Source organism: Mobula birostris, unplaced genomic scaffold, assembly GCF_030028105.1.
Source record: "Mobula birostris isolate sMobBir1 unplaced genomic scaffold, sMobBir1.hap1 scaffold_3557, whole genome shotgun sequence".
Taxonomy (NCBI): Eukaryota; Metazoa; Chordata; class Chondrichthyes; order Myliobatiformes; family Myliobatidae; genus Mobula; species Mobula birostris.
In genome coordinates, this window is record NW_027276628.1 from 27,501 (window position 1) to 36,065 (window position 8,565).

Sequence of the window (8,565 nt, forward strand, 5' to 3'; positions counted from 1 at the left end):
GATTTGACAGGGCCAGCTTGACGAAATTCAGTGAAGCGCGGGTATTCGGCGGGAGTAACTATGACTTAAGGCGGGGGGCCCATGGGCCAGCAAGGAGTTTCTGGTGAACATCGGCCGGGACATTTTGACGGCGTGGCAAGAACTAGTTGTTATTGAGGGCGAAGGGTTTGTCCTCAGCGGGTTGATTGTCGAATTGTCGGGACTGCCGGGCCGGTTAGCGATTTGCCCGGCCGGCTTGGTTAACCATTTGCCCGAGCCGGGTTGGTTACCGAATTGTCAGGGTTGGGCTTGGTTAACCATTTGCCCGAGCCGGGTTGGTTAATGAATTGCCATGGCCGGGTTGATTAACGCATTGTCAGGGTTGGGCTTGGTTAACGATTTGCCCGAGCAGGGTGGGTGAACGCATTGTCAGGAGCGTGCGCGGTTGGTTCACGAAACTGCCTGTTCCGGGTTTCTAGAGCGTTGTCAGGCCCGGCCGGCCGGGTTAGCAGGTTGCCAGACCCAACTTGACGAAATTCAGTGCGGCGCGGGTAAACGGCGGGAGTAACTATGACTCTCTTAAGGTAAGGAGGGGGGCCCATGGGCCAGCAAGGAGTTTCTGATGAACATCGGCCGGGACATTTTGACGGCGGGGCAAGAACTAGTTGTTATTGAGGGCGAAGGGTTTGTCCTCAGCTGGTTGATTGTCGAATAGTCGGGGCTGCCGGGCCGGTTACCGATTTGCCCGGCCGGCTTGGTTAACCATTTGCCCGGGCCGGGTTGGTTGGCGAATTGTCAGGTTTGGGCTTGGTTAACCATTTGCCCGGGCCGGGTTGGTTAGCGAATTGTCATGGTTGGGTTGGTTACCGAATTGTCGGGTTTGGGCTTGGTTAACGATTTGCCCGAGCAGGGTGGGTGAACACATTGTCAGGAGCGTGCGCAGTTGGTTCACGAAACTGCCTGTTCCGGGTTTCTAGAGCATTGTCAGGCCCGGCCGGCCGGGTTAGCGCCTTGCCAGACCCAACTTGACGAAATTCAGTGCAGCGCGGGTAATCGGCGGGAGTAACTATGACTCTCTTAAGGTAAGGAGGGGGGGCCCATGGGCCAGCAAGGAGTTTCTGATGAACATCGGCCGGGACATTTTGACGGCGGGGCAAGACGTAGTTGTTATTGAGGGTGAAGGGTTTGTCCTCAGCTGGTTGATTGTCGAATGGTCGGGGCTGCCGGGCCGGTTACCGATTTGCCCGGCCGGCTTGATCAACCATTTGCCCGAGCCGGGTTGGTTACCGAATTGTCAGGGTTGGGCTTGGTTAACCATTTGTCCGAGCCGGGTTGGTTAATGAATTGCCATGCCCGGGTTGGTTAACGCAGTTTCAGGGTTGGGCTTGATTAACGATTTGCCCGAGCAGGGTTGGCTAACGCATTGTCAGGAGCGTGCGCGGTTGGTTCACGAAACTGCCTGTTCCGGGTTTCTAGAGCGTTGTCAGGCCCGGCCGGCCGGGTTAGCGGGTTGCCAGACCCAACTTGACGAAATTCAGTGCGGCGCGGGTAAACGGCGGGAGTAACTATGACTCTCTTAAGGTAAGGAGGGGGGCCCATGGGCCAGCAAGGAGTTTCTGATGAACATCGGCCGGGACATTTTGACGGCGGGGCAAGAACTAGTTGTTATTGAGGGCGAAGGGTTTGTCCTCAGCTGGTTGATTGTCGAATAGTCGGGGCTGCCGGGCCGGTTACCGATTTGCCCGGCCGGCTTGGTTAACCATTTGCCCGGGCCGGGTTGGTTGGCGAATTGTCAGGTTTGGGCTTGGTTAACCATTTGCCCGGGCCGGGTTGGTTAGCGAATTGTCATGGTTGGGTTGGTTACCGAATTGTCGGGTTTGGGCTTGGTTAACGATTTGCCCGAGCAGGGTGGGTGAACACATTGTCAGGAGCGTGCGCAGTTGGTTCACGAAACTGCCTGTTCCGGGTTTCTAGAGCATTGTCAGGCCCGGCCGGCCGGGTTAGCGCCTTGCCAGACCCAACTTGACGAAATTCAGTGCAGCGCGGGTAATCGGCGGGAGTAACTATGACTCTCTTAAGGTAAGGAGGGGGGGCCCATGGGCCAGCAAGGAGTTTCTGATGAACATCGGCCGGGACATTTTGACGGCGGGGCAAGACGTAGTTGTTATTGAGGGTGAAGGGTTTGTCCTCAGCTGGTTGATTGTCGAATAGTCGGGGCTGCCGGGCCGGTTACCGATTTGCCCGGCCGGCTTGGTTAACCATTTGCCCGGGCCGGGTTGGTTAACGAATTGTCAGGTTTGGGCTTGGTTAACCATTTGCCCGGGCCGGGTTGGTTAGCGAATTGTCATGGTTGGGTTGGTTACCGAATTGTCGGGTTTGGGCTTGGTTAACGATTTGCCCGAGCAGGGTGGGTGAACACATTGTCAGGAGCGTGCGCGGTTGGTTCACGAAACTGCCTGTTCCGGGTTTCTAGAGCATTGTCAGGCCCGGCCGGCCGGGTTAGCGGCTTGCCAGACCCAACTTGACGAAATTCAGTGCAGCGCGGGTAATCGGCGGGAGTAACTATGACCCATGGGCCAGCAAGGAGTTTCTGATGAACATCGGCCGGGACATTTTGACGGCGGGGCAAGACGTAGTTGTTATTGAGGGTGAAGGGTTTGTCCTCAGCTGGTTGATTGTCGAATAGTCGGGGCTGCCGGGCCGGTTACCGATTTGCCCGGCCGGCTTGGTTAACCATTTGCCCGGGCCGGGTTGGTTAACGAATTGTCAGGGTTGTGCTTGGTTAACCATTTGCCCGAGCAGGGTGGGTGAACGCATTGTCAGGAGCGTGCGCGGTTGGTTCACGAAACTGCCTGTTCCGGGTTTCTAGAGCGTTGTCAGGCCCGGCCGGCCGGGTTAGCGGGTTGCCAGACCCAACTTGACGAAATTCAGTGCGGCGCGGGTAAACGGCGGGAGTAACTATGACTCTCTTAAGGTAAGGAGGGGGGCCCATGGGCCAGCAAGGAGTTTCTGATGAACATCGGCCGGGACATTTTGACGGCGGGGCAAGAACTAGTTGTTATTGAGGGCGAAGGGTTTGTCCTCAGCTGGTTGATTGTCGAATTGTCGGGACTGCCGGGCCGGTCAACGATTTGCCCGGCCGGCTTGGTTAACCATTTGCCCGAGCCGGGTTGGTTAATGAATTGCCATGGCCGGGTTGGTTAACGCAGTTTCAGGGTTGGGCTTGGTTAACGACTTGACCGTGCAGGGTTGGTTAACGCCTTGTCAGGAGCGTGCGCGGTTGGTTCACGAAACTGCCTGTTCCGGGTTTCTAGAGCATTGTCAGGCCCGGCCGGCCGGGTTAGCGGCTTGCCAGACCCAACTTGACGAAATTCAGTGCAGCGCGGGTAATCGGCGGGAGTAACTATGACTCTCTTAAGGTTAAGGAGGAGGGCCCATGGGCCAGCAAGGAGTTTCTGATGAACATCGGCCGGGACATTTTGACGGCGGGGCAAGAACTAGTTGTTATTGAGGGCGAAGGGTTTGTCCTCAGCTGGTTGATTGTCGAATCGTCGGGACTGCCGGGCCGGTCAACGATTTGCCCGGCCGGCTTGGTTAACCATTTGCCCGAGCCGGGTTGGTTAATGAATTGCCATGGCCGGGTTGATTAACGCATTGTCAGGGTTGGGCTTGGTTAACGATTTGCCCGAGCAGGGTGGGTGAACGCATTGTCAGGAGCGTGCGCGGTTGGTTCACGAAACTGCCTGTTCCGGGTTTCTAGAGCGTTGTCAGGCCCGGCCGGCCGGGTTAGCGGCTTGCCAGACCCAACTTGACGAAATTCAGTGCGGCGCGGGTAAACGGCGGGAGTAACTATGACTCTCTTAAGGTGTAAGGAGGGGGGCCCATGGGCCAGCAAGGAGTTTCTGATGAACATCGGCCGGGACATTTTGACGGCGGGGCAAGAACTAGTTGTTATTGAGGGCGAAGGGTTTGTCCTCAGCGGGTTGATTGTCGAATTGTCGGGACTGCCGGGCCGGTTAGCGATTTGCCCGGCCGGCTTGGTTAACCATTTGCCCGAGCCGGGTTGGTTACCGAATTGTCTGGGTTGGGCTTGGTTAACCATTTGTCCGAGCCGGGTTGGTTAATGAATTGCCATGGCCGGGTTGGTTAACGCAGTTTCAGGGTTGGGCTTGATTAACGATTTGCCCGAGCAGGGTTGGCTAACGCATTGTCAGGAGCGTGCGCGGTTGGTTCACGAAACTGCCTGTTCCGGGTTTCTAGAGCGTTGTCAGGCCCGGCCGGCCGGGTTAGCGGCTTGCCAGACCCAACTTGACGAAATTCAGTGCGGCGCGGGTAAACAGCGGGAGTAACTATGACTCTCTTAAGGTAAGGAGGGGGGCCCATGGGCCAGCAAGGAGTTTCTGATGAACATCGGCCGGGACATTTTGACGGCGGGGCAAGAACTAGTTGTTATTGAGGGCGAAGGGTTTGTCCTCAGCTGGTTGATTGTCGAATCGTCGGGACTGCCGGGCCGGTCAACGATTTGCCCGGCCGGCTTGGTTAACCATTTGCCCGAGCCGGGTTGGTTACCGAATTGTCTGGGTTGGGCTTGGTTAACCATTTGTCCGAGCCGGGTTGGTTAATGAATTGCCATGGCCGGGTTGGTTAACGCAGTTTCAGGGTTGGGCTTGATTAACGATTTGCCCGAGCAGGGTTGGCTAACGCATTGTCAGGAGCGTGCGCGGTTGGTTCACGAAACTGCCTGTTCCGGGTTTCTAGAGCGTTGTCAGGCCCGGCCGGCCGGGTTAGCGGCTTGCCAGACCCAACTTGACGAAATTCAGTGCAGCGCGGGTAATCGGCGGGAGTAACTATGACTCTCTTAAGGTTAAGGAGGGGGGCCCATGGGCCAGCAAGGAGTTTCTGATGAACATCGGCCGGGACTTTTTGACGGCGGGGCAAGGACTAGTTGTTATTGAGGGCGAAGGGTTTGTCCTCAGCTGGTTGATTGTCGAATCGTCGGGACTGCCGGGCCGGTCAACGATTTGCCCGGCCGGCTTGGTTAACCATTTGCCCGAGCCGGGTTGGTTAATGAATTGCCATGGCCGGGTTGATTAACGCATTGTCAGGGTTGGGCTTGGTTAACGATTTGCCCGAGCAGGGTGGGTGAACGCATTGTCAGGAGCGTGCGCGGTTGGTTCACGAAACTGCCTGTTCCGGGTTTCTAGAGCGTTGTCAGGCCCGGCCGGCCGGGTTAGCGGCTTGCCAGACCCAACTTGACGAAATTCAGTGCGGCGCGGGTAAACGGCGGGAGTAACTATGACTCTCTTAAGGTAAGGAGGGGGGGCCCATGGGCCAGCAAGGAGTTTCTGATGAACATCGGCCGGGACATTTTGACGGCGGGGCAAGAACTAGTTGTTATTGAGGGCGAAGGGTTTGTCCTCAGCTGGTTGATTGTCGAATTGTCGGGACTGCCGGGCCGGTTAACGATTTGCCCGGCCGGCTTGGTTAACCATTTGCCCGAGCCGGGTTGTTTAGCGAATTGCCATGTATGGGTTGGTTAACGAATTGTCGGGTTTGGGCTTGGTTAACGACTTGACCGTGCAGGGTTGGTTAACGAATTGTCGGGGTTGGGCTTGGTTAACGATTTGCCCGAGTAGGGTTGGTTAGCGAATTGTCCGGGTCAGACTGGTTAACGAATTGGCATGTCCGAGTAGGTTAACGAATTGCCAGAGCCAGCTTGGTTAACGAATTGTCCGGCTGGGTTGGTGCACTCATTGCCAGGACAGGGTTGTTTAATGAATTGTCCGTTCCCAGTTGGTTCACGAATTGGCAAGGCCAGGGTGGTTAAGGAATTGTCCGGGCCAGGTTGGTTAACGAATTGCCCGTCCTGGCTGGTTAACGAATTGTCAGGGTCAGGTTGGTTAACGAATTGCCATGGCCGGGTAGGTTAACGAATTGCCAGAGCCAGCTTGGTTAACGAATTGTCCGGCCGGGTTGGTTAACGAATTGTCCGTTCCCAGTTGGTTCACGAATTGGCAAGGACAGGGTGGTTAACGAATTGTCCGGCCGGGTTGGTGCACTCATTGCCAGGACAGGGTTGGTTACCGAATTGTCCGTTCCCAGTTGGTTCACGAATTGGAAAACCAGGGTGGTTAAAGTATTGTCCGGGCCTGGTTGGTTAACGAATTGCCCGTCCTGGTTGGTTAACGAATTGTCCGGGTCAGGTTGGTTAACGAATTGCCAGGGTCTGGTTGGTTACCGAATTGTCCGGCCGGGTTGGTGCACTCATTGCCAGGACAGGGTTGGTTGACGAATTGCCCGTCCTGGTTGGTTAACGAATTGCCAGGGTCTGGTTGGTTACCGAATTGTCCGGCCGGGTTGGTGCACTCATTGCCAGGACAGGGTTGGTTAACGAATTGTCAGGGTCAGGTTGGTTAACGAATTGCCAGAGCCAGCTTGGTTAACGAATTGTCCGGCCGGGTTGGTTAACGAATTGTCCCGGCCAGGTTGGTTAACGAATTGCCAGAGCCAGCTTGGTTAACGAATTGTCCGGCCGGGTTGGTGCACTCCTTGCCAGGACAAGGTTGGTTAACGAATTGCCCGGTTCCGAATGGTTAACGAATTGCCCGGTCCCGGTCGGTTCACGAATTGCCCGCCCGCTGATTGTTAACTTTTCGCACCGGCGGGGGATGGCTTGGGTAACGAGCCTCCAAGATCTGTCGGTTAACCATTTGCCCGGTGGCAATTCGTTAACCAAGTCCGCTCCGGAAGTCTGGATGGGGGTCGGATTTGCCGGCCGAGGCCGACCCGGAGTTCCAGAGGCTCGGCCGCCGGGGTCAGATTCGGCCGCCCCTTTGACACATGCAATTTCTGTACGGGGGCATTGGCGGGGTTCCTGCAGATATATAGGGAGGCCGTTTTCACGAGTTGTTGAAGTATTCGGTAGATGGCACCGGCCTCCCCAATTGGTTAACCCGGGCCACGCGGCAGCTTTTCCGCACGATTCCGAAGATTGCCGGTATGGATTTTCGGACAAATACCCAATCGCGGAAGTCTGTCAGCGGGACCTATTCGCAGGCCCATGCCGGCCGAGGGGCGGCATTTTCCGTATGACTACCGGTGCTCCGGCCGCCGAATGGAAACCTTGCCCGAATGAATTTCTGACAAAGTCCCGAGGCGGGAGCCAGTAAGGGGACGTATTCGGCGGGCCGTGCCGGCCGAGCGGCGGCATTTTCGGAGGGACAACCGCAGGTCCCGCCGTCGATCCGAGACCTTGGCTGAAGAGTCGAAAGTAATCTAAGTCCCGACTCGGAAGTCAGAATGAAGGCGACTTCGGGGCCCTCCTGCCGACCGAGGCGGCCGATCGACGGCGGCACTACCGGAGGGCCGCCCGCCGAGCCAGCCGCGTGCCCTCGGCGCCACGCCGGTTAACCAATTGCCGTCGGAAGCCTGTGAAGGTCGGATCTGCCCCGTCGGGCGGGCCCGAGGTGCCCCGCGACCGGCATGAGCTCCGGGCGTCGTGCCGCCGGTTTGACACATGTCATTGTTGCACGGTCTGTCGCGGCTCTGGTTAACGAGTTAGGCCCGGAAGTCACTATGGGGGTCGGATTTGCCCCGCCTGGCGGGGCCAGAGTGCGACCTTCCCGGTAGGACTTCCGGGAGGCATCCCGCCGACTTGACACATGCAATTTCTGTACGGGGGGATTGGCGGGGTTCCCGGAGATTTACGGGAACACGTTTTCCAGACACACTTAGCAGGGTGACTAGTGGTACGGTTGACACAGTGCAGAGTTCTAAGTGAGCCTTACTCAATTGTGACTCAGTAAGCGGGAGGCCGGGCGAGCTCCGACTTACAATGATAAAAGCTTTTTTTCGCTGTTTCCGAAAAAAATGACAAAGTCCAAGAACGCAGCGGGGGCTGCGGACAGACAGAGTCTGAGCGCGGACCGCGGGCGGCGGCCGGCAGACCGACGGTGGCAAAAGCTTTATATCGATCCGAAAAGCAAAGAGGCATTGTGTGTACCAAGACGGAGAAGGGACAAGCCTGCCGCTGGTGCCCTCGCGAGTGTCGTCTGCGTTAGACCTCTGTTCCCCGATCGATCCGGCTTGGTCGGTCCTACCTTTGGGAGAGGCCGAGTGGAAGCGACGGTCTCGACACGTGCGCCGAACTTCCGTGCTCGGCTCGTTACCATCTCCGGAGGTGGGCAGGTGGGTCTGCCGCGGGGCGGCCCGATTGCCGACCGAGGGCTTCATGCTTTGGGCGGAATTGACGTTGGGCATTCGCACGTTTGCACCACGATCGATTGACGGAGTCTCCCGCCGGCGGACGGGACTGCTGTGCGCATAGATGACGGGGGCCGGTCGAACGACCGTCGACCATCCCGAGAAGGCAGCTACACCCACGCGCATATACCTAGGCGGTGAAGGTGCGGACCTCACCGGCGCGATCGACGGGGTGGGATGGCGAGGCGTTCACCGGCGCGGCGTTAGGCCCTGGGCCGACGGAGGCGAGCGGCGACCGTCGACCGTCCTGAGAGCCAGCTCGGCGGAAGGGTGCGGGTGCGGACCTCACCCAGCGACGCGGCTCGATAGGGGATGGCGCGGCAC